Source organism: Ceratotherium simum, chromosome 12 (assembly GCF_057802395.1).
Source record: "Ceratotherium simum simum isolate JZ-2026a chromosome 12, ASM5780239v1, whole genome shotgun sequence".
Classification (NCBI taxonomy): Eukaryota; Metazoa; Chordata; class Mammalia; order Perissodactyla; family Rhinocerotidae; genus Ceratotherium; species Ceratotherium simum.
In genome coordinates this window covers 9,183,623-9,206,714 of record NC_141911.1, presented here as the reverse complement: position 1 = coordinate 9,206,714, position 23,092 = coordinate 9,183,623, and the positions used below count along the sequence as shown (strand labels likewise).

The window sequence follows — 23,092 nt, the reverse complement described above, 5'->3', positions numbered from 1 at the left end:
AATGGGGGTGTACAAATATCTGTTCAAACTGCTTTCAACTCTTTTGGATATATATCCAGAAATGGAATTGCTGGATCACATGGTAATTCTCAGTTTAACTTTTGTGGAACCAGCATACTGTTTTCCACAGCATCTGCACCTGCACCATTTTACATTCCCACCAGCAATGCACAGGGGTTCTGATTTCTGCACATCTTCACCACTCGCCAACACTTGTTGTTTTCTGTTTGTTTTGATAATAGCCATTCTAATGGGTGTGAAGTAGTATCTCACTGTGGTTTTGGTTTACATTTCCCTAATGATTAGTGATATTGAGCATCTTTTTGTATTTTTTTAGGTAGGTAATACATGTACATTCTTTTTTTTTTTTTAATTTTTATTTATTTATTTATTTTCCCCCAAAGCCCCAGGAGATAGTTGTATGTCATAGTTGCACATCCTTCTAGTTGCTGTATGTGGGACGCGGCCTCAGCATGGCCAGAGAAGTGGTGCATCGGTGTGCGCCCGGGATCCGAACCCGGGCCACCAGCAGCGGAGAGCACGCTCTTAACCGCTAAGCCACGGGGCCAGCCCCAACATTCTTTAATAAAACAACTGTATAACAGGTTTTTTAAAAAAAACAAAGATCCCCTCCTACCTCTGTCTTCCTCCCCAAGAGCAATCTCAGAGTTCAGTTTCTTGTATATCCTTCAGGGATGTTTTGTGGACTTATACACGTTTATGTAGTTTCCATCCCTTTTTTATTTTTTACATAAATGATAAATTCTACCCACACTGGTTTTGTATATTCCTTTTTTTTTAAGTTAGAACTGCATCTTACAGATCATTTCATATCAATATCTAGAACTGCTTCATTAAAATACCGCATACCCACACCTGATGAATCCGAGTCTGCGTTTAACAAGATCCTGAGTCATTTGTTTTCTTTTTTTTAAAGATTTATTTATTTATTTTCTCCCCAAAGCCCCAGTAGATAGTTGTATGTCATAGTTGCACAGCCTTCTAGTTGCCGTATGTGGGACGCGGCCTCAGCGTGGCCGGAGAAGCGGTGCGTCGGTGTGCGCCCGGGATCCGAACCCGGGCCGCCAGCATCAGAGAGCACGCACTTAACCGCTAAGCCACAGGGCCGGCCCGTGAGTCATTTGTTTTCATGCTACTTTCATTCTAAACAACGAAATATTTTCAGTGCTCCTTTCGAATATTTTAAAAAATATTTCTAAGAGACACTTGATAATTTCATTATCTAAAGAACAAGTTTAGAATTATGGATGTTAGGCTGGAAGATATAGTTCTACCACCCCCACCTACACCACCCCCAACTATTTTGAAAATCATTCGTTGTTAAAGTTTAGGGTGTGGTTTTTGTTATGAATATAAAATGTAACATATGAAATTAGTGTCAACATATCTCAAAAAAATGTTCATACTATTGCTAGAAAAAAATCAGTTGCATAGTGTTTTGTTGTTTAGATATACCATAATTTATCTAGCCAAACCTTCGTTGATAAGCAGTAGGTTGTTTCCAGGCTTTGGCAATTGGAAATCATGTTGCACAGGTAATCTTTGTGAACATCTTCGGAAGTATATCTGTAGGATACATTTCTAGCAGTGAAGTTGGTGCTTCAAAAGGGTTCAGACTGATGTGCATTTTTTTTTCTTTTTGTGAGGAAGATCAGCCCTGAGCTAACATCCATGCTAATCCTCCTCTTTTTTTTTTTTTTTTTTTTTGCTGACGAAGACCGGCTCTGAGCTAATATCTATTGCCACTCCTCCTCCATTTTTTTCCCAAAGCTCCAGTAGATAGTTGTATGTCATAGTTGCACATCCTTCTAGTTGCTGTATGTGGGACATGGCCTCAGCATGGCCAGAGAAGCGGTGGGTCGGTGCGCGCCAGGAATCCGAACCCGGGCTGCCAGTGGTGGAGTGCGCGCACTTAACCGCTAAGCCACGGGGCTGGCCCCCATTTTTTATTTAGTTTTATTGCCAAAATGCCCCCACAGAGACTTACCAGTTACACTCTTGCCAGCACCCTATCCCAGCACACCACTACAATGTTATCATCAAACTGTCTTATTTCTTTCTCACTGAAAAGTGAAAAAATGGTGTGTCATTATACTTTTTTATTTTTTTCTCATTATGTGTAAGATATGCAACATCTTTTCATTTGTTTATAAAAGCATCTGTATTTCCATTTCCTTCTCGACTCTCTTCTATCCCACTTGATCTATTAATATTACAGTACTAAACAATTTTACCTTATGTAGCTGTAGAGTGTGTTTTAATATCTTGTAGTACTTGTTCCCACTCATTGCTCTTCACTTCACTTCAGAATTTTCCAGACTGTTCTCAAACATTTATTTTTTCATATAAAATTTAGAATTATTAGTTCCCAGTAAAATCCTTTTTGTATTTTTATTGGAATCAGGTTAAATTTACAAAATTTAGGGAGAGAATTGACATATTTCTTTCAACGTATCATTGAGTCTGTCTAAGAACAAGAATCATCTTTTATTTCCTTTTTTTAAACATATCTTTATCTTTTTTTATTGTTACTGTAATTAGAATCTTTTCCTATATAGTTTACATATAAGAAGGGTATGTTTTTTTCTCTTTCTATACAGACCCTTGTTGAGTTTTCTTATTCTAATTTTTAGTAGTTTTTCTAGTTAATTCTCTTGGGTTTTCCAGGTGTATAACTTTGCAGATAATTTTTTTAAAGCTCATTTTTTTTCTGTAGTGTAATTACATTGGCTTATACTTCCAGAATAGGTTGGAGTAAGAGTGGTTGTGGTAGGCATCTCTGTTCTATTTCTGATGTGAGTGGACATGCTGCTTGAACTCAACATGTTACTGTTATATTGACTTTTGTCTTGAAATTTTTGTATATTTTAATTTACATACTATAGCTAGCTGCTTTCTTGCTCCAAAATTTTCTAGTCACTAATAAAGTGAGATTCTTTCACAGAGCACAACATTAAGTTTTTTTCGAAGGGGAAGGTCTACTTGTGTTGTATTGTTTGTTCTAGGCAGTTAATTATACCTTGCAAGCCATTTCCAGACTTTTGAGAAATAATGGTTTTTATAACTTAAAGTCTTAGATGGTGCATAGCAGATTTATACAAGTAAAAGACTTCTATGACCTTAAAAGAAAATTGCAAGCTTTTCTTGGAAAACAGAACAGCCAGAAATAGTTTCTGCATAGAATGTAAGGCATAAAGGCAAGAAATGCAAACAAATCGGTTTGTTAAAATAAACATAATTACCACACCAAAAAAATCTCTGTAGAAACCAAAAGGGGTTGAGAGCCTTAGGCAGTAGCTTATTTAATTTAAGCTGTATTTGATTCAAATATGTAGATCCGGTGGGAAGAAACTGTTGATGAAAGGCTATGTCATAGTTAAAACTAACAGATAAGAGAAGCAATAACCAAAATCCATTGTTTGGCTATACAATCCAAAAATGTTATTAAATGCTTATCTTGTACAAAACCTCCTCGGTCCTGTGGGACATACTAAAGATGAATGAGACAGATCCTACTTATCAATAACTCACTATTTAACAAACCATAGACACAGTATACTGTGTATACTATTTATGTATGTGACTGAGTGTATGTAGTTTTAGTGATAGACTATGATAAAGGCAATAGTGAGGGATGTAAGATTGGGATTATGAAAGATGAATTCCATCCAGAGAATCAAAGTTTCCTAAAGAAGTAAAATCTGAGCTGGCTTTGAAAAGTACCTTGGCTGACAAATACGTCAGAGGAGAAGCATTGTGTCTTATTCCAGGAAGAAGGAATGGTTAAATTAAAAAGGATATGTATCATGTTGAGTGTTCTTACCACACACAGACACATACACACACTTACTCACTTACAAAATAATAATAATAATAATAATAAAGGGAGTGAGAGGAAAATTTGAGACGTGATGGATGTGTTTATGGCCTTGATGGTGGTGATGGTTTCTTGGGTGTATACTTATCCCCAAACTTATCGAGTTATATACATTAAATACATACAGCTTTTTACATGTCAATCATACCTCAATAAAGTGGTTTAAAAGAAGATTTGGAAGGGAGATGTTCAGTTTCCCCAAAAATGTACACGTACACTTTATGTATTTTTTGTTTTATAGTGCTCTGTAGCAGTGTGTACAAAAATGGACACATTTCTGTTCTCTCACATCTTCCTAATTCATTACTTCAGAATATCAACATTTTCATTATATGTGTTATTAACATCCGAAAGATTTGTACTTGTGATTAGAGCACTAGATCACTGCAGGTGGGGCCAGGGGTGGCCTTGCTGAATGTATTAGGAGTGAAAGTTAAAAAGGTAGATTGAAGCCACGGTGGTGAACTTTGAATACAAGACTTAGTGGTTTGGACAGTAACAGAATAAGGATTTTTTTTTTTTTAAGAAAAAGTTTCAAGGAAGTTTAGGAGTTGTAAGTAAGAATTTTTAAACACCTGGAGCCCTTATATTCATCCCTTTGGAAATCTAGGACAAAGGAGTTAGAAGAACTGTATTTTACGTACTTAAGAAAAACTTTGAAATGCGAAATCAAAGTATGATTCATCGCAGTTACAGAAAAATATTTTTGAAAAGTGAAATATAATCAAAACGAGGAGCATTAGGGAGCTTAGCAAATGCATCAAAGCAAATGCAAAGTCAGAATTACCTACTTAGGACAAGATTTTTCTAAGCACTTTACGAGGACTTCATAAGCAGAAACAGAATTCATAAATACATCAGAAGGTGAAAGGGGTTTGGAGAATCAACGGGACTAGTTGATGGGCGTCATATGAAAAGAATGCCCAGATAGGAAAAGGAGAGAACAGAGATGCTCAATGAATTCCTTGACTTTTATCTTTATTGGGAATGAGTTAGGGGAGTCTCATTCCTTCAGAACCCATAAATGCGTATAATATTCTCAGTCACATCAACAGGTTGAATATGGATAATTCACTAGAAAGTGTGATACTGTTCTCAGGGTGTTTTTCGAGGGAGGATATAATTTTCATTCAATAAAACTAGCATAAATTTCAAGTGTGCATACAGTTTGATGAATTTTTATCTAGTTATGCATTCATGTATGTTCTCATTTGTGTCTGGTTTCTTTAACTCAACATGGTTGACCTGAAAGGGATGAAATTGTTGACTTAACTATGTCACCCATCTATAAGTAGCATCTCAGTAGAGTACTGGCAAACTTCCTGTGAGATTACCATCTCTGTGTAGGGTTCTTGAGAGGACCTTAGAAATTCAGCCTGGTAAAACCTATTTCTGGGCTAGGCAAACTGCTCTGATTCAGTGGGAGACTCTTGGGCAAAGGCAACATGGTTTCTTTTAAAAAGAAATCAATCTGACTAAACTATCCGAGTTCCTCCTTGGGACTAAATAAAAGAAAACTTGTTTCTTCACTTGATTTTTAAAATGGTTTTCTCAAAATAAAAATAACTCTATTATAGAATCAATATATAAGTGTAAAAAATTTTTTTTCAGAAAATAATTGAAAGATATAAAGAAGAAAACAAATCACCTGTAGTCTCACCACCTGGAATAATCACTGTTTAACATTTTGGTGTGTAATCTGCTATGGTGGATGTGTGCACTTATAACTGCATCAGTCCCTCCTAAACTATAAATCTGTTAGGATTAGACTCAGCTCTGAGTGATATAGGAAGCCTGAAGTAACCATGGCTTAAACAGGATAGATGTTTGTTTCTCTCTTACATAGATGAAGTCCAGGGGTAAATAGTCCAGGGCTGATATGACAGGTCTGTGACCATTAGAGACCCAGACTCTCTTGCTAGCTTGTTGCCCCACCATCTTCAATATGTGGCTTACTCTTTGTGAGCCAGTGTGACTATACCAGCTCAGGCCATCATATCCTTTTTCTAGCCAGCAGGAAGGAGAAAGGGGCCAAGAAAGATATGTTCTGTCCCTTTGATAGTTTCTCAAAGTTGCACACATCCTTTGAATTTATATCTTCTTAGGCAGAATTTAGTTATGTGGCTACATCTAGTTGCAAGAGAAACTGGGAAATAGTCTTTATTCCAGGTGGCCATAATTTCAGCTGAGATTTGGAGTTCTCCTATAAAAGGACAAAGGGGAATACAGATGATGAGACAACTGTCTCTGTCACAAGCCTTCTATTTTGAATATTTGTGTAGCTTATTTTGGTTATTTTTATAGTATTATTTTGTGTGGATTTATTTTACTGTTGAACATTTTGGTTTCCATTCCCTACTGTTCCACACAGTGCTGAAGAAAACATATTTTTATTTATAATTTTTCCACCCATCTGATTATTTGCATAGCGTAAATTCCTTAAGTAGAATTGTGAGGTCAAAAACAACAGTAGTCCCCCCTTATCCTCCGGGGAATACGTTCCAAGACCTCCAGTGCATGCCTGAAACCTCGGATAGTACCAAACCCTATACATCCTATGTTTTTTCCTATACATACCTATGGTAAAGTTTAATTTATAAATTAGGCACAGTAAGAGATTAACAACAATAACTAATAATAAAATAGAACAATTATAACAATATACTGTAATAAAGTCACCGTAGATCTTAGCAACCTCAGCATACAATTATTTTTTTCCTTATTAGGTGAAGAGCTTTCACCTTTTCACTTGAAGGAAACAACTTTACAGCTTCTTTTTGGCATGTCCGAATTGCCAGCATCACTACTCTTGCGCTTTGGGACCATTATTAAGTAAAATAAGGGGTACTTAAACACAAGCACTGCGATACTGATACCATGACAGTTGATCTGATAACCGAGACAGCTGCTAAGTGACTAGGGGCAGGTAGCGTATACAGTGTGGATGCGCTGGACAAAGGTATGATCCATGTCCCTGAAGGATGGAACCAAGGGTGAGAGATTTCATCACTCTACTCAGAACGGCACGCACTTTAAAACTTAAGAATTGTTCATGTCTGGAATTTTCCATTTAATATTTTTGGACTTTGGATGAGCGAGGGTAACTGAAACCTCAGAAAGTAAAACCGCAGGTAAGAGGGGACTAGTGGATACATACACATTTTATTTTATTTTGTTTTTGGTGAGGAAGATTGGCCCTGAGCTAATATCTGTTGCCAATCCTCCTCTTTTTGCTTGAGGAAGATTGTCCCTGAACTAACATCTCTGCCAATCTTCCTCTGTTTTGTATGTGGGACGCCTCTACAGCATGGTTTGATGAGCAGTGTGTAGGTCCGTGCCCAGGATCTGAACCTTTGAACCCCAGGCCACCAAAGCGAAGCACGAGAACCCAACCACTATGCCACTGGGCCGGCCCCTACATACACATTTTAGAATTATTTTTTTTTTAAAGATTTTTTATTTTATTTTATTTTTCCCCCCAAAGCCCCAGTAGATAGTTGCATGCCATAGCTGCACATCCTTCCAGTTGCTGCATGTGGGACTCGGCCTCAGGATGGAGGGAGAAGCGGTGCCTCAATGCGCACCCGGGATCCGAACCCGGGCCACCAGCATTGCAGCGTGCGCACTTAACCACCAAGCCACAGGGCCGGCCCCTACATACACATTTTAAATGTTGATCAGTATTGCTCTTCAGAAGCTCTTTCATTTTCACCCACCAAGAGTATATGAAAGTTTCCATTTCCCCACATCCTCATGATTAGCTTCTTTATTCTGTGCCAGTGTATGGACAGAGCATTTTCTCTCAGTGTAGTTTTATTTTTTTTTATTTTTTTTTTTTTTTAAAGATTTTATTTATTCAGTTTTTTCCCCCCAAAGCCCCAGTAGAGAGTTGTATGTCATAGGTTCACATCCTTCTAGTTGCTGTACGTGGTACTCGGCCTCGCGTTGGACGGAGAAGTGGTGCCTCGGGGCGCTCCCGGGATCCGAACCCGGGCCGCCAGCATCAGAGCGCGCGCACTTAACCGCTAAGCCACGGAGCCGGCCCTCTCAGTGTAGTTTTAATTTGCACTTCTGTTACTTGTGGAAGGTTGGACATTTCTGCATTTGGTTATGGTTTTTTTGGCCCTTTGTATTGTTTTGCGAATTTGCTGTTTTTGTTTTTCGCTCATTTTTCTGTTGGAATCTTTGTCTTTTTCTTACTCTTTTTTTTTTTTTTTTTTGTGAGGAAGATCGGCCCTGAGCTAACATCCATGCCAATCCTCCTCTTTTTGCTGAGGAAGACTGGCCCTGGGCTAACATCCGTGCCCATCTTCCTCCACTTTATATGGGACGCCGCCACAGCATGGCCTGACAAGCGGTGCATCAGTGCACGCCTGGGATCCGAACCCCGGCCGCCAGCAGCGGAGCGCGCGCACTTTACTGCTACACCATGGGGCTGGCCCCTTCTTACTCTTTTATTAGAGTTCTTTATATATTAAGGATATCACTTCTTTATCTTGGTTTTATAAATGTTTTTTTCCAGTGTATCTTTTGCCTTGTTCATAGTAGTTTCTGCCATACCAAATTTTTTAGTATAAATAATCAGAGCTATTATTATTCCCTTCAAGTATCATGGCTTTAGGATGGTGCTTTAAAAGTCCTTTCTGGGCCGGCCCCGTGGCTTGGTGGTTAAGTGCGTGCGCTCTGCTGCTGGCGGCCCGGGGTTCAGATCCCCGGCGCGCACCGACGTACCACTTCTCTGTCCATGCTGAGGTCGCGTCCCATGTACAGCAACTAGAAGGATGTGCAGCTATGACATACAACTATCTACTGGGGCTTTGGGGGGAAGAAAACAAATAAAAAATATAAATAAATAAAAGTCCTTTCTTACTCCAAGATTATATCGAATATTTCCCTAAAGTTTCAGAATTTCTCTGCTCACGTTCCATATGAAGATTTTCTTTCTTTTTTTTTTTTTTTTTGTGAGGAAGATCAGCCCTGAGCTAATCCCCCTCTTTTTGCTGAGGAAGACCGGCTCTGAGCTAACATCCACTGCCAATCCTCCTCCTTTTTTTCCCCCAAAGCCCCAGTAGATAGTTGTATGTCGCAGTTGCACATCCTTCTAGTTGCTGTATGTGGGACGTGGCCTCAGCATGGCCAGACAAGCAGTGCGTCAGTGCGCGCCCGGGATCCGAACCCAGGCCGCCTGTAGCGGAGCGTGCGCACTTAACCGCTAAGCCATGGGGCCAGCCCCGATGATTTTCAAACAAGTGTTTTATCATGGACCACGGCAAAGTGAAAATCAAGATCTAACTAATTCCTCCAGTAAGTGTGGATCTCCCTGCTGCCATTTCTATAGGATCAGTATTAATTAGTCAAAAAGTTCCTCTTCCGTTCTCTCCCAAGGACCCAGACCTTAGAGGCAAATGAAAGCTCTCTCCTTTACCGACCTCTGACTTGTTACTGGTGTGACTAGTAAGAAATTTTTCTGTTGAAGAGCCTCTTCTAGACCCTGAAACATAGGCTGGTTTTTGTCCCGACATAAATGCATGTGAAAAACCCAGCGTGAAATCCTCAATAAATGGTAGCTGATTTTAGAAACTTCTTCATTTAATCAATAGCTGTTTGTAAATCCATTTCTTTCAAAATCTGAAGTGAATAAAAGGGGTGTAAGGTTTTCCCCTGATCCACCCAGAAGCATATTCATTCAAAGGTTGATTTAGGCATGCTCTTCTCCATGCTGATATGCATTATATTGGGCATCTCCCTAAATAGAACAGTCTTATCAACATTGAAAGTCTGTTCAGTTAGGTAACAACCCTTCCTGATTATCTACACAAGTGCCCCAGGGAACTCCCTGCTAACCATGATATCTATGCTCTCTCCTTCAGGGTTGACTCTGATGTCCAGATTTGTCTGGACCTTGAACCTTGAACCAATGCATTTATATGTGGCTTGAGAAAAAAAAGGCACACAACGCTTTTAACATGCCTAGAATAAACTAGCTTACTCGAATAAATATTAGATTAATAGTTCTCCTTGTTGATGTGATCCTCTTAGACACTTTTACCATTTTCCTAACTGTTTTTTCTTTCTTGCTCAGTCATTGCTGCAGATTTTCAGTAATTTGTATAAATTCCATTGTCCTTAAACTGCCTCTACTGTTAAATAATTCATCCCATAAATGATACTTATTATGTCCAAACCTCTTTCTCCTTTTAAAATTATCTTTACCTTTATCCATCATAATCATATGTTGCTTTTTACTAGCACTTTTGTCACCCTTACTGCCTTTGTTCTTGTAGGACATATTGGGTTAATAATGTTCATTAAACACCTGGAAAACAATCACAAATAAGACAAACACTATAGAACAAAAGGGAAAAACAGTGCATAGGTCAATTGTATATGACCTTTAATGCAATTTCTTTTTGGTGGTGGTGGGGCACAGTTTTGCTCTGGAGCGTAGATTTATTCATAGTTTCTATGAAAGGTGAGGTTAGAGTAGTAGTTACTATTTTAATTTATCATTAGCTATTTCTACTCTTATTTCTATCTCCCATATTCCTTATTTCCTTTCCACCAAATGCTGTTTACCTCTTTCCTTTCTACCTCTTTTAAAACTTTGTTGCCAATAGAAACCTCTGTGGTAATTACTCTTTATTCCAGAAATGAAAAAAGTTTTTCTGATTAAAAAAAAAAATCTGGTTAATGTTTTAAAAAAGAGGAAGTCAAGAGTACAGAAGTATCTAAAGTGGAAAGTAAAGTTCCAGTGCGGTCAACTACCCTCTCCTCTACAGTAACCACTTTTACAATTTTGGTATATATGTGCTTGCAGTCTTTTAATTTTTTTAATTAAAAAAAAATTTATGTATATTTACATAAATGAGGCCATTTACATAGCTCTGTGTGCTTTTTTTCCATCAACTATAATTATTTTTCACGTTTTAAAAGTTCTGGTGCCAGACAGTCAACAATGTTTGTTCTCAAGCCAACTCCTACCTATTTTCCCTCCCTCACCCTTAACGTTTACTGTCAACATTCCCACCCTTCCTGAGCTTCTGGTGTGTGGGGGTGGGGGGGCTGCTTTTTATGACCACACTCTGCTTATTTACTCATTTTCACAGAAAGCCAAGTCAGAGGACAGAATAAGCAGGAGGGAGCAGCCATAAGTGTCAGTTACCCAGCTGTGTGTGATATCTAGCCACCCTTCAACCAGAAAGTGGCTTCTCTCATGGCTTCTCACCATGCATGCTACGGATTTTCTGCTCAAGTGGAAAATTATCCCTCTATTTTATCCAGCTGTGTAGTCAGTTTGACAGTGAGTATGATTGGCATATTTAACAGTTCTCCTGCAAGGTAGAATCAAGATACAAAGTGGAAGAAAGTGAAAGATGACCAAATAAAATTGAAATGTATTTGTAGAAGTCTGTGAGTGTTGGAGGGCCTGGCCCAAAATTCTTAGCAGGGGTAGTAGTTCCAAATGAGGCAAATCGGGTTTAGTGGAAGCCAATTTAACTTTGGATGGTGTGGTATAAGACAGGGATTCTCAACTTAGTGTGCTCTCCGCTTTCCCTGCCACGCTGAGAATCTTACACACCCTGTTAGTGCATCAAGTGTCTCCTAGTGAGCTACAGTTATTGATGGCAGTGAATGTGTATACTCAGGTGTGTTGGTACAGAGAAAAGTTCACAAGCCCTGGAAAAGCTAGGTTCCTCATTTTTAACAGAGGTTTTTGGACTAGATGATCTCAGAATCCCTTCTCAGCTTATAAATTGTGTAATTTCTTGTATTTTCAGAAAGTCAATTGTAAAAGAACACAGTGGCGTAGACACATCCTGATGACAGGATATATAAAAGACAAAGGAGTTTTGATTGACCCAGTGAAATGATGGAATAATGAGAAACAATATTTTTGTATTAAAAGAGAACTTACAGGGCCGGCCCCGTGGCTTAGCAGTTAAGTGCGCACGCTCTGCTACTGGCGGCCCGGGTTCAGATCCCGGCCACGTTCCACATACAGCAACTAGAAGGATGTGCAGCTATGACATACAACTATCTACTGGGGCTTTGGGGGAAAAAAAAGGAGGAGGATTGGCAATAGATGTTAGCTCAGAGCCGGTCTGCCTCGGCAAAAAGAGGAGGATTAGCATGGATGTTAGCTCAGGGCTGATATTCCTCACAAAAAAGAAAAAAAAAAAGAGAACTTACAAATAATCTACTTAAGTCTCATTTGTCAGATGAAGAAATTTGAGGCCCCAAGGATTTAGAGATTCCTTTGGACTAATACCAGTTTAGAGGCAAAGTTAGAACTAATACTTTATGCCTAGGTTAAATGAGATGTTGGATGCTGTGGTGCACTGCCTTGCCATAAAATCTGACTTCGGTTTATTTAAGCTAAAAATAAATTTTCACTTTGGAAAACAGTTCGGTAGGTTCTTATAAAGTTAAACATATATAACCCAGCAGTACCATTCTTAAGTATTTACCCAAGGGAAGTGAAATTGTATGCCCCTACGAAAACCTGTATGTGAATGTTTCTAGCAGGTTTATTCATAATCGTCAAAAACTGGAAACAACAACCCAAATGTCCATCAGCTTGTGAATGGATAAGCAAATTGTGGTACATCCATATAGTGGAGTACTTTTTAGTAATAAAAAGGAATAAGTACATTCAGCAACGAGGATGAATCTCAAAAGCATTATGCTAGTAGTGTAAGAGATTTCCATTTGCTCTGCATCCTTGCCAGAACTGTCAGTCTTTAATTTTGACCCTTCTAGTAAGAGTGTTGTAGTGGTACCTTATTGTGGTTTTAATTTGTATTTCTCTAAGACTAAGGATTAGCACCTTTTCATTTGCCATCCATATGTCTTCTTCAGTGAGTGCCTCTGCAAATATTTTACCCATTTTTATTGCATTGTTTGTGCTCTAAGTTGTAAGAATTCTTTTTTTATTTTCTGTATTCAAGTTCTTTATCAGATATGTATTTTGCAAATATTTTTTCCCATTTTCTTGAGAGTGTCTTTTGAAGAATAAAAGTGTTAAATTGTGATTAAGTCCAATTTATGGGTTTTCTTTTATGGTTCTTGCTTTTTGTGTCTAACCTAAGAAATCTTTGCCTAACCCAAGGCACAAAGATTTTCCTCTGTTTTTCTAGAGTTGCCCTGCCCATTACAGTATCCACCAGCGGCACGTGGCTATTAAACACTTACAATGTTACTAATGTGACTAAGGAACTGAATTTTAAATTGTATTTTATTTTAATTAATTAAACTTTAAATTAAAAGCTAATACTTGATTCAATTGAGAAAATTTTAAGTATGTTTGGAAGAACTTGAGTATGTGGATCTGGTTTTTCAACTGTAAATTTTATGAAATCTAAATGCATGTCGGATATTTCAGATGAAAATGTAGTATCTGAATTGAAATACGCTATGTGGGGCCTGCCCCGTGGCTTAGCGGTTAAGTGCGCGCACTCTGCTGCTGGCGGCCTGGGTTCGGATCCCCGGCGCGCACAGATGCACCACTTCTCTGGCTATGCTGAGGCTGCGTCCCACATATAGCAACTAGAAGGATGTGCAGCTATGACATACAACTATCTACTGGGGCTTTGGGGGAAAAATAAATAAAATAAAAATAACTGTTTAAAAAAAAAAAAAGAAATATGCTATGTATATAAAGTTCACACCAGATTTTGAAGACTTAGTGTAAAAAAAGTAATGTAAAAGTGTTTCAATATTTTTATACTGATTATATGTTGAAATGGTCATTTAGATATATTGGGTTAAATAAAATATATTACTAAAATTAATTTCACCTGTTCCTTTTACTATTTTAATTTAGCCACTAGAAAATTATGTATGTGGCATGCATTGTATTTCTCTTGGGCAATGCTTTTCCAGAAGTTTTGTTTTAGTTCTTACATTTCGTTCTATGATCCATTTCAAATCCAAAGGCTCCTTTAGCCCTAATACTTTATGATTCTCATGGAAGCTAAGAGTCTGGTGAGCATAAGCAAGACCATAGGGGTAAAAACTAAATTAAAAAAAAATTGTGGATTTTATCATTAGGAAATACCACATTTTAAATGTTAAAATATGCTAGTGTACAACTTCTCCGGGATATGGAAATGACTGTGTCAGTAGTCTTAATGAACTAATTGAATAGTCTCCCATCTCCGTCTCTTCCAAGCTGTCTGCCTTAGAAGTAATCTAGCATGGGTTAGATAGTAGTACAACAGGGAAACAATGTTGAGGGAGAAGTTAAAGGTGACTAGAAAAAACTGTAGTCACTTTTATTCTATGATTCTGGGATTTTTTTCCTATCCAACTATCCTATCCATAATAAATCTGTTGTTCTTAGCATCGTACAATATCATAGTTTTTCTTATTCCTAATAGTGGAATGATTTAAGAGAAAGCATTTAGAACTTCTGCTGGTTTGAGTGCAAATTCAGTCTATTATTAACTGTATGATCTTGGGCCTTGACAATCAAACGGGTATCAATAATATTTACTTTATTCAGTTGTTGGGAAAGAGCTAATTAAATATTGGATAGAAAAAATATTTGTCAATAATTCTTATTGTTAGTGAAGGTAATGAATACAATAAAATTTTCAATTCCTATTCCTGTCTGAGCTAGGGTCTACTTTTATTTTTAGCATTCCTTGTCAAGTGTTGGCATTGATGTGTATTTTTATGAATATATATATGTATTATAAATACACCTGTCATATTAGTATAACATTTCTAATAATTAGATTATCAATATAATTTGAAAAATTTCTCATAAAATTATGAAAACTCGCTGAATCTTGTTAAAGAAGTGTTTTGCCAAACTTCATAAGACTAGAAAGCATCAAGGAGTTCATTAAAGGTACCAACGTAATTGCAAAAATTTAGACTAAAAATCTGGGAGCTATCTTTGCTTCTTTCCTTTCTGCCAAGGCCATGTCTTGTTGAATTATCCTTCTCATGAGGTAGCATTCTCACTTTATTCCATTTCCATTGCCGTGTTAGTAGTTTTAAGTCTTGTTCACTTTGCATCAGGGCAAGTATAATATCAAAATGAAAATTATGAATCATTATCACTACTGAGCACAGTTCCTTGAAACTTAACAAGTATACCAGCAAATGCTATACTAATACTAAAATATTTATCCATTATGATCTCTTAGGTTTATTTTTGTACTTTGAGACTTTCGTCATAAGGAAAATAGCACTACAAATTTTGACAATAGTAGGAAAGGTATAGTTACATAATTCTGATGTCAGCGGAAGTGTCTGATAACAATACAGAAAAGACACTCTTGCCCTCATTACTAACATTAAATAGATGTTAATAGTTTGCCTCTTTTTTTTGGATCAGATCCTCCTCCCCTCCCCCACTTTTTAAAGACATAAGTTATATCTAAAGCTAAGTTCACCAGCCTTCACTTTTCCTCCTTCTCCAGAGATTACTGCTTTCCTCAAGTCGATGCGTATCATACCCATGTATGCTTTTATTAGTTTAGTATATGTTAAGGTATATATATATTCAGCATTATTGGGTATTGCCAAATTATTCTCCAGAGTGATCATACCAATTTATACTCCATTTTTGCTACATTCTCTCCGATATTTAGTATCATCAGTTTGTTTAATTTTAGTCAATCTAAGGTTTGCTCCTTATTGTCTTATTTTGCATTTCCCTGATTCTAGTGATATTGAGCTTCTTTTCATATCTTCATTAATCGACCACTCATGTTTCCTCATTTTTATTGGGTTTTTTAATCTTTTTGTGTTGTTGATTTGTATGAATTTTTTATACTGAAGAGGTTACCAGTGCTTTTCTTAATAACATGTATTGGAAATATCTTCTCCCAATCTCTGGCTTGTGTTTTCACTCGGTTAATGATGTCTTTTGAAGATCTTCATTTTGAAGTACTGTAGTCAAATTTATTAATCTTTCTCTTATGATTTGTCCTTTTTGTCTCTTAAGAAATTTTCCACTGCCCCAGAATGATAAGGTATTATCCTTTTTTTGTTTTATTTTTTCACTAAAAGTTTTAAAGTTTTTATCTTCATATCTTAAGTGTTTAAGTCATCTGGAATTAATTTTTGTGTGTGGTGCGAAGTAATTTTTTCCAAAGGAGTTGCAAACTCTCCCAGCCCTATATATTGGTAATGCTACTTTTATCATATGTCAAGCTCCTAGATACGTGTGTGCTTTCTTTCTGGACTGTTTATTCTTATTCCTTCGGTTCATTAGCCATCCCAGTGTGACATGCTATTGTTAATTACATTATAGTAAGTTGTAATATTGGAACATTTAAATCCTCTCTAATTATCATTCTTTAATATTTTCTTAGCTAATCTTAGCCCTTGACTCTTCCAAAGGATTCTCAAGTTCCATAAAAAAGTAGATTAGTAAGAATTGCTTTTTTTTGCAACAGTTTATTTCCCTTTCCAATTAACATTACCTTAAAGTAGAGTTTTATAATTTTTTTGGTAAAGATTTTACATTTCTTTTTTTAGTTTTATTCTATGATACTTTTAATTTTTTGCTGTATAAATAATTTTCTAATTTTTAATTCTTATTACTTTTACTAATTGCTCATTGGTGGCATATAAGAACTCAGTTAATTTTGGTAAATTGATTTTTGTATCCAGCAACCTTGATGAACTCTCTTATTAGTTGTAATAGTTGGTCTTCAGAATATCTTCTAATCATATCATCTATGAACAATGACAATTTTATATCTCCATTTCTAATCATTTTATCTTTTATTTTTTTTGTCTTGTTGCATTATATAGCATTTCCAGTATAGTGTTGAATTTAAGCAGTCATAGTGGGTATCCTTGTTTTGTTCTAGACTTTAAGGTAAGTGTTTCTCATGCTTCATCATTAACTATGATGTAAGATTTGGTTAGGAACCCTTTATCAGATTAAAGAAATACCATTCCATTTATAGTTCGGTAAGAGTTTTTGCCTTGACTCAGTGTTCATTTTTTTTTCAAATACATTTTCTGAATCTGTTGAGATTTGTTTTCCCTTATATTCATTTATGTGTGAATTATAGTAATAGATTTTCTAATGTTGTACCAGGAAGCAAAACCATTACACAAAAATCAATTTGCTTAAAGCATTTTTTTTTTTTTGGTGAGGAAGATTATCCCTGAGCTAACATCTTTTGCCAATCCTCCTCCTTTTGCTGAGGAAGATTGGCCCTGGGTTAACATCCGTGTCATCTTCCTCTACTTTATATGTGGGACTGCTGCCACAGCATGGCTTGATAAGCAGTGGTAGGTCCACGCCCGGGATCTGAACTTGCAAACCCTGGGCTGCGGAAGTGGAGTGCGTGAACTTAACCACTATGCCACCAAGCCAACCCCCTTAAAGCATTTTTTTAATGTTTTATTTGAATTGGAAACAACCAAAGTCACTTCTTTATTCCCCTGCTAGGGAGAAAAGCAAACTGAATCTTTTTTCTTTTTGTTCATAGGTCTTCTCAGTAGATATATGATTTGGTTTTAAATGAGAAAGGAGAAAAGGGAAAAAATTGGTGATGTCGTTTACAACTTATTTCATTAATACTATTGCCTATAAAAAACAGTTACTTTATGGTACTGTGCTCTTCTCCCAAACAAGATTAAAGGGCTTTTAGGCATCAGCCTAAAGGTTATAGGTTACATTACAGATATTTAAAGGCGGTTTCAGCTGTAAAACTACTTTATAGTGAGAGAATCCTATCACCTTTTTTTTGAATGGAAGGGAAAACCCCCAAAAATTACTGTTTATGATGGATTACAGACCAATTTAATAATTTAATCTACTTAGGACCTTTGCTTTACAACTTACCTCAGCCAGCAAATTAATTTTTTTTTGTTCGAAGCTAAATTATAAATTCAGTCTGCATTCTTATCAACTTGAAGTGTGGCCTTTTAGAGCACATCATCGCAGCAATTATTTTTTTGGTCTCTGACAATTCCTTTCTCTCTGTAGCGTGGCATGCAGTGGAGGTTAAGTGTACTCTCTCTGGATCTCAATGTCCTGGGCTCAAGTTCTGGCACAGCCCTTACATCTTTGGGACCATGTGCAAGTTTTATAATCTCTGCCTCATTTTCTTCATTTGTAAAATGGGAATATAGTTCCTACCTCATAGTGTTCTTGGGAGGATTAAAGGAGTTAAATGTAAAGTTCTTGCCGTGTGCCTGACACCTAGTAAACACCATACATAATAACTATATGTATTATAATTATTTTAAACAAGACTAGGGGAAAGGCTAACATGTATGATGGTTTAGTCCATGGTTCTTTCTGCAAAAGATAGACTTATTCCCCAAAGCCAGTTCACTAAAATTCAGTCTGCCTTATGACCAAATTGCCAAGTTTACCAAATATACTAATTTGCCAAATTCTTGTGGTTTTTTTTTTTTTCCCATGAAGTTTATAGTAATTCGTGTTGGTTTTGAAGATTTCTTTGAGGTTAAGTTGGCTGGTTGTCATTTTTGTCTTGATAGCAACTTTTTAAAGTAGTAGATTTGCTGAAACCTGAGGTCAAAATGTGAGTCGTCTTAGTGATAGATATAATATTCAGAAACACGTATTTCAAAATCAGTAACCAGAAATTCCAAAGAGCTATGTACCTCAAGGAAAGGAGTACTAGAAAAATATCGTTCGCTTGCTCATGAGGTCGGTAAGGAAGAGTGTCTCTGAAAGGAGCTTTGGCCAGTACTTTGAGTGTTGAAAGTCTGATTTGTGGGCCGGCCCCGTGGCTTAGTGGTTAAGTGCGTGCGCTCTGCTGCTGGCGGCCCGGGTTCGGATCCCGGCTGCGCACCGACACACCGCTTCTCTGGTCATGCTGAGGCCGCGTCCCACATACAGCAACTAGAAGAATGTGCAGCTATGACATACAACTATCTACTGGGCTTTGGGGGGAAAAAATAAATAAATAAAATCTTTAAAAAAAAAAGAAAGTCTGATTTGTATGCTCCCCTATGTAGTATATAATTTTATTTATTTATTTATTTTTCTCCCAAAGCCCCAGTAGATAGTTGTATATCCTTCTAGTTGCTGTATGTGGGACGCGGCCTCAGCATGGCCGGACAAGCGGTGCGTCGGTGGGCGCCCGGTATCCGAACCCGGGCCGCCAGCAGCGTAGCGCGCGCACTTAACCACTAAGCTACGGGGCCGGCCCTCCCCTATGTAGTATAGATATTCAAGCTGAGACATCAACATAAAAATTGATCTTAGGATGGTGATATTTCTTGGGAACCTGCCGCAACCTATTCTGCATAGAATTCCGACAGATATAGCCCCATCAAAGATGGACTCACCATCCAGAATTTTAAAATAACAGTAATGAAATCGACCATGAGTTAGAATCAGCAGGCATAACAAGACTCTCAAGAACTTCAGGCAATTGTACAGTCTGATGGAAATTCTAAAATTAATATGTTAAAGTAATTAAAGACACATATGAAGATATCAAACCTATGAAAAAAACAAGATGCTATTTTTAAAAAAAAGAAAACTTCTAGAAATGAAAAACAGCCATTGAAAAGAAAACTTCAGTACCTGAGTTAAATAGCAGATTTGACACCACTAAAGAAAGAATTAGCAAGCTGTAAGATAGAGCTGAGGAAAGTACCTAGAATGCAGTATACAGAGCAAAAAATTAAAATATGAAAGGACAGTATAGTCACGGAGATGGAAAGTAAAATGAAACATTACAGATACATTTGATAGACATTTCACTAGGAGAAACTGGAAAGAATGGGAGAGAGAGAATATTCAAAATGATAATGGCTGACAATTTTTTTCAACAGTTGTGGCAGATGAGTCCTCATATGTTAGAAGCATAAACCAGAAAAAAAGGAAAAAGTCATACCTATGTACATCTTAATGAGGAATCAGAACCAATAATGCTTATATATGTTAAACATATATAAGTTCTGAAACCAGGTTCCATTCATTCAGTAAAAAAGAGATCAACAGGCACACAGGGAAATATAGATAGTAAATCATCACACAGAAAAACCTGCAACTTTGTTGTTAAGTGGAAATAAGATTAACATGAAAGCATTACTATGTGCTTGTTAAGCTAGAAAAAAATAAAAATTGTAAAGCCTTGTGTTGGCTAGAACATTCACTTCTGTACTTGCTAGTGAGTCTAACTTCCTGGAGGGCAAACTAGCAGTAGACAATATTTGTAAAATTGTTCGTTCGTTTTACTTAATCTTATGGGACACAAATGTCAAAGACATTAGTGAATGCTACTACAGAATAGAATTTCTTCTCTAAAATGCTGTAAATTAGTGCCCCCAAATTTTAGGTGGCCTCTTCAGCGCCTTAATGATTTTATAACTATAGCAGCTAACAGTGAGCACGTGCCATGTGTCAGGTGCTGTATCCATTCATTTAGTCCTCACAACTTGAGGAGGGCAGCTTTTATTACCACGTCTTACAGATGAGAAAACTGAGTTTTTGTGAAGTTAAGTAACTTTCCCCAAATCACACATTAATAATGAGCATGACTAGAATTTGGGCCCAGGCAGTCTTACTTTGAACCCCCTGCCTTAAATCATTTCTCCAAACTGCCTCTCAAAATTAAAGCCATTTATCAAGTAGTTGACTTTCTTGTTTAGAGCTGTTTAGTTGCTTCTAGATAGCTACTGCTAACATTACAGCTGAATTTTGGTGTAGATTCTAGATGATTTTGACCATAATGCTGATGGGAATAAGCAACGAAATAGATCTTCTGATACATTACTGATGACACTATAAATGTACATCCTTTTTTGGAAAGCATTTTGGCAGCGTATTTCAAGAGCTATAAAATGCTCATATTTTTTGACCTAGTTAATGCCACTTCTGGGAATCCTCTAAAGAAATAGTCCAATATGGAAAAAGCCTTAAACACTAAAGTGATCACCACAGCCATGTTTGTAATAGAGCGACTGGAAGCAACCCTAAATGTTCACCAGTAGGGGGATGATTAAACAAGTGATGATATATTTACTTAGGCAGCCAATAAAAATGAAGTATAATGCAACATGGACAAAGAAAACATAGTCATGAGTTTTAAAAGCGCCATACAGAGTGGTATGTGCACTAAAATTCCAGCTTTTACAAATTATGCAAAAAGACAGGGAATAGAAAAATGATTATGGGTAATATTTTTCTTTCTGCTACTTTTTTAAACTTTTTGTAATATAGATTTATTTCTAATTTTAAAATTAAAATCACATGATTAGTGTTTTTGTGTGTTAGTCTCATAACCCTCCCTAGGTTATAACCTGCTTGATGATTGCAGCAGCATATTAGAAACGTGCAAAGAGTGTCCCTGGAGACAGGCAAACTTCAGGAACCTTGCAGGTGCCTCATTTACTGGTTGTGTGAACCTCTACCAGTCACTCTGTGTTCAACAGACAATTGACTCAAAGTGAGTGGTGCAATTTGGGAAGCCGGAGCAGGATCTTTGGAGTCAGGGGACCTTGCTGTGTATCTTTGGCTCTTCTCCGACAAGCCGCTCAAACTGTGTAAAGCTCAATTTCCTCATCCATAAACATGGAGCTAGTGAGATCAAGGTCTGCTACTTCTTTAGTTGATGCTCTGAAACTGTTTCTTCCATTCAGTTATGGCCCCTATAAAGTGTTCTTCACCTTTCTTTATCCTTGGATGACAGGAGCAAATGTAAATTCTTTCAGCTAACTTCTTTGGGCTGAAGTCTTTTGAGCAGCAGCTTTCACATGTCAGTCTTCTGTCCTCGGTGTATCTTGTTATCTATAATTTAGAGTTAAAGACAAAGATAAAGATTTTGTCATTCAGTGTGGCTAAATTTTCAGTTTTGTTTTAATCATATTTTTTTTCTGATTATAAAAATGTAGTAAATGCTCATTGTCATATGTTGGCAAAATACAGAAAGCTGAAAGAAGTAAATTACACTATAACTTTTCCACCCAGAAATAGCCATTATATACATTTCATTTTTGGGTTTTTTTTTTTCCCTAAATACCTTATTTTTTCTAAATGGGAAATATAGGAAAGCTCTTATTAGTTAGAACATTTGTTATGTTTGGGGTAAGTTTAACATGATGCTTTGTGTTCGTTTTGAGATAGTTTATCTTTAACAAGTAATTCTTAGATAGGGATAAAGACCAAACTAGCAATAGGGAGCCAGATGGAGAATGGGGGTAGGGATATCTCTGCCTTAATTAGTAGGAAAATTTTTTCTGTATTCCTGATATCTATCAAAGAATGAATTTGTGTAAAGTATTATTACCCAAATCATGCTTCCTGGACTTTTTTACGACAATTACAATTTTCAATAATTTATACTGTTTTCATCATAAGTAATCTTGTACCCTTTCAGACCATGAGTTTTGAATTTTGGTTTGGAAAATATAATCATCGTACATAAACTTGGAATAAAGAAGCAGCTTGCAAAATACCCACAATTTCTTGGCTCTTGGCCTTATCATTTTTAGAACATGCTGTTTTAAAAAATTATCAGTCCCTGTAATGTCTTCTGGAAAAAAGTGGGAAATTTATTCAGTGACAGAACCAACAGAGTGACAAATACCTGAAAAGACAGCCTGAGCTACTGTGGCCATGTGGGGCCAGACATTGATGTCGCATTACCCTGACTTGTGCTGAACTTGTACTTAAATCAGAAAGAAAGAATGTACTTGTTGAGGGATTCGGAACATTGATTCCTCTATTTTCTGGGCTTTGCTGTTCAAGGGAGACTTCTATGAAATGACTTTAAAAGTGGGGGAAAAGGTCTTTTCCCTCTTCTTTATTTGTTTTCTTCAGAGCAGCAATAGAATTATGAAAGGTGACAGAGTACATTCCATATAAATAATTTTCAGTGTAGCATATCTGTCATCCCCACAACACTGAGGAGGACATGAGAAATGTTTGAGGTCAGTATATTGTCTTGCCTCATCACTCTCCTCTGAATGCGCTGTTGTGGCTTGTGCTCCTTTGACTTCTGAGGTCTGCTGCCACAGGCAAGCGACTCTTGATTGGTTGGGACTAGGTGTCCCTCACTCCTGCTTAGTATCTGCACATCAGGGAAGTCGCTTGTCCTTTTGAGTCATTTCTTCTGACAAGGCTGAGCCAGAGCCCCTTACTGATGTTTGTTGGTTAACCCTTCCCAACCATTTCTTCTTTGAGGAAAGTTCACTTGACTCATTTACAGGAGGAGAAAACCTAACCTATAGCACAGT

General features: G+C 37.0%; 1 protein-coding gene across 1 annotated transcript in view; it reads left to right on the top strand.

The window, feature by feature from the left end:
• Positions 1 to 23,092, top strand: part of INTS9 (integrator complex subunit 9) — a 119,711-nt gene that overhangs the window by 9,408 nt on the left and 87,211 nt on the right. The gene's annotated exons all lie outside the window — the stretch shown is intronic.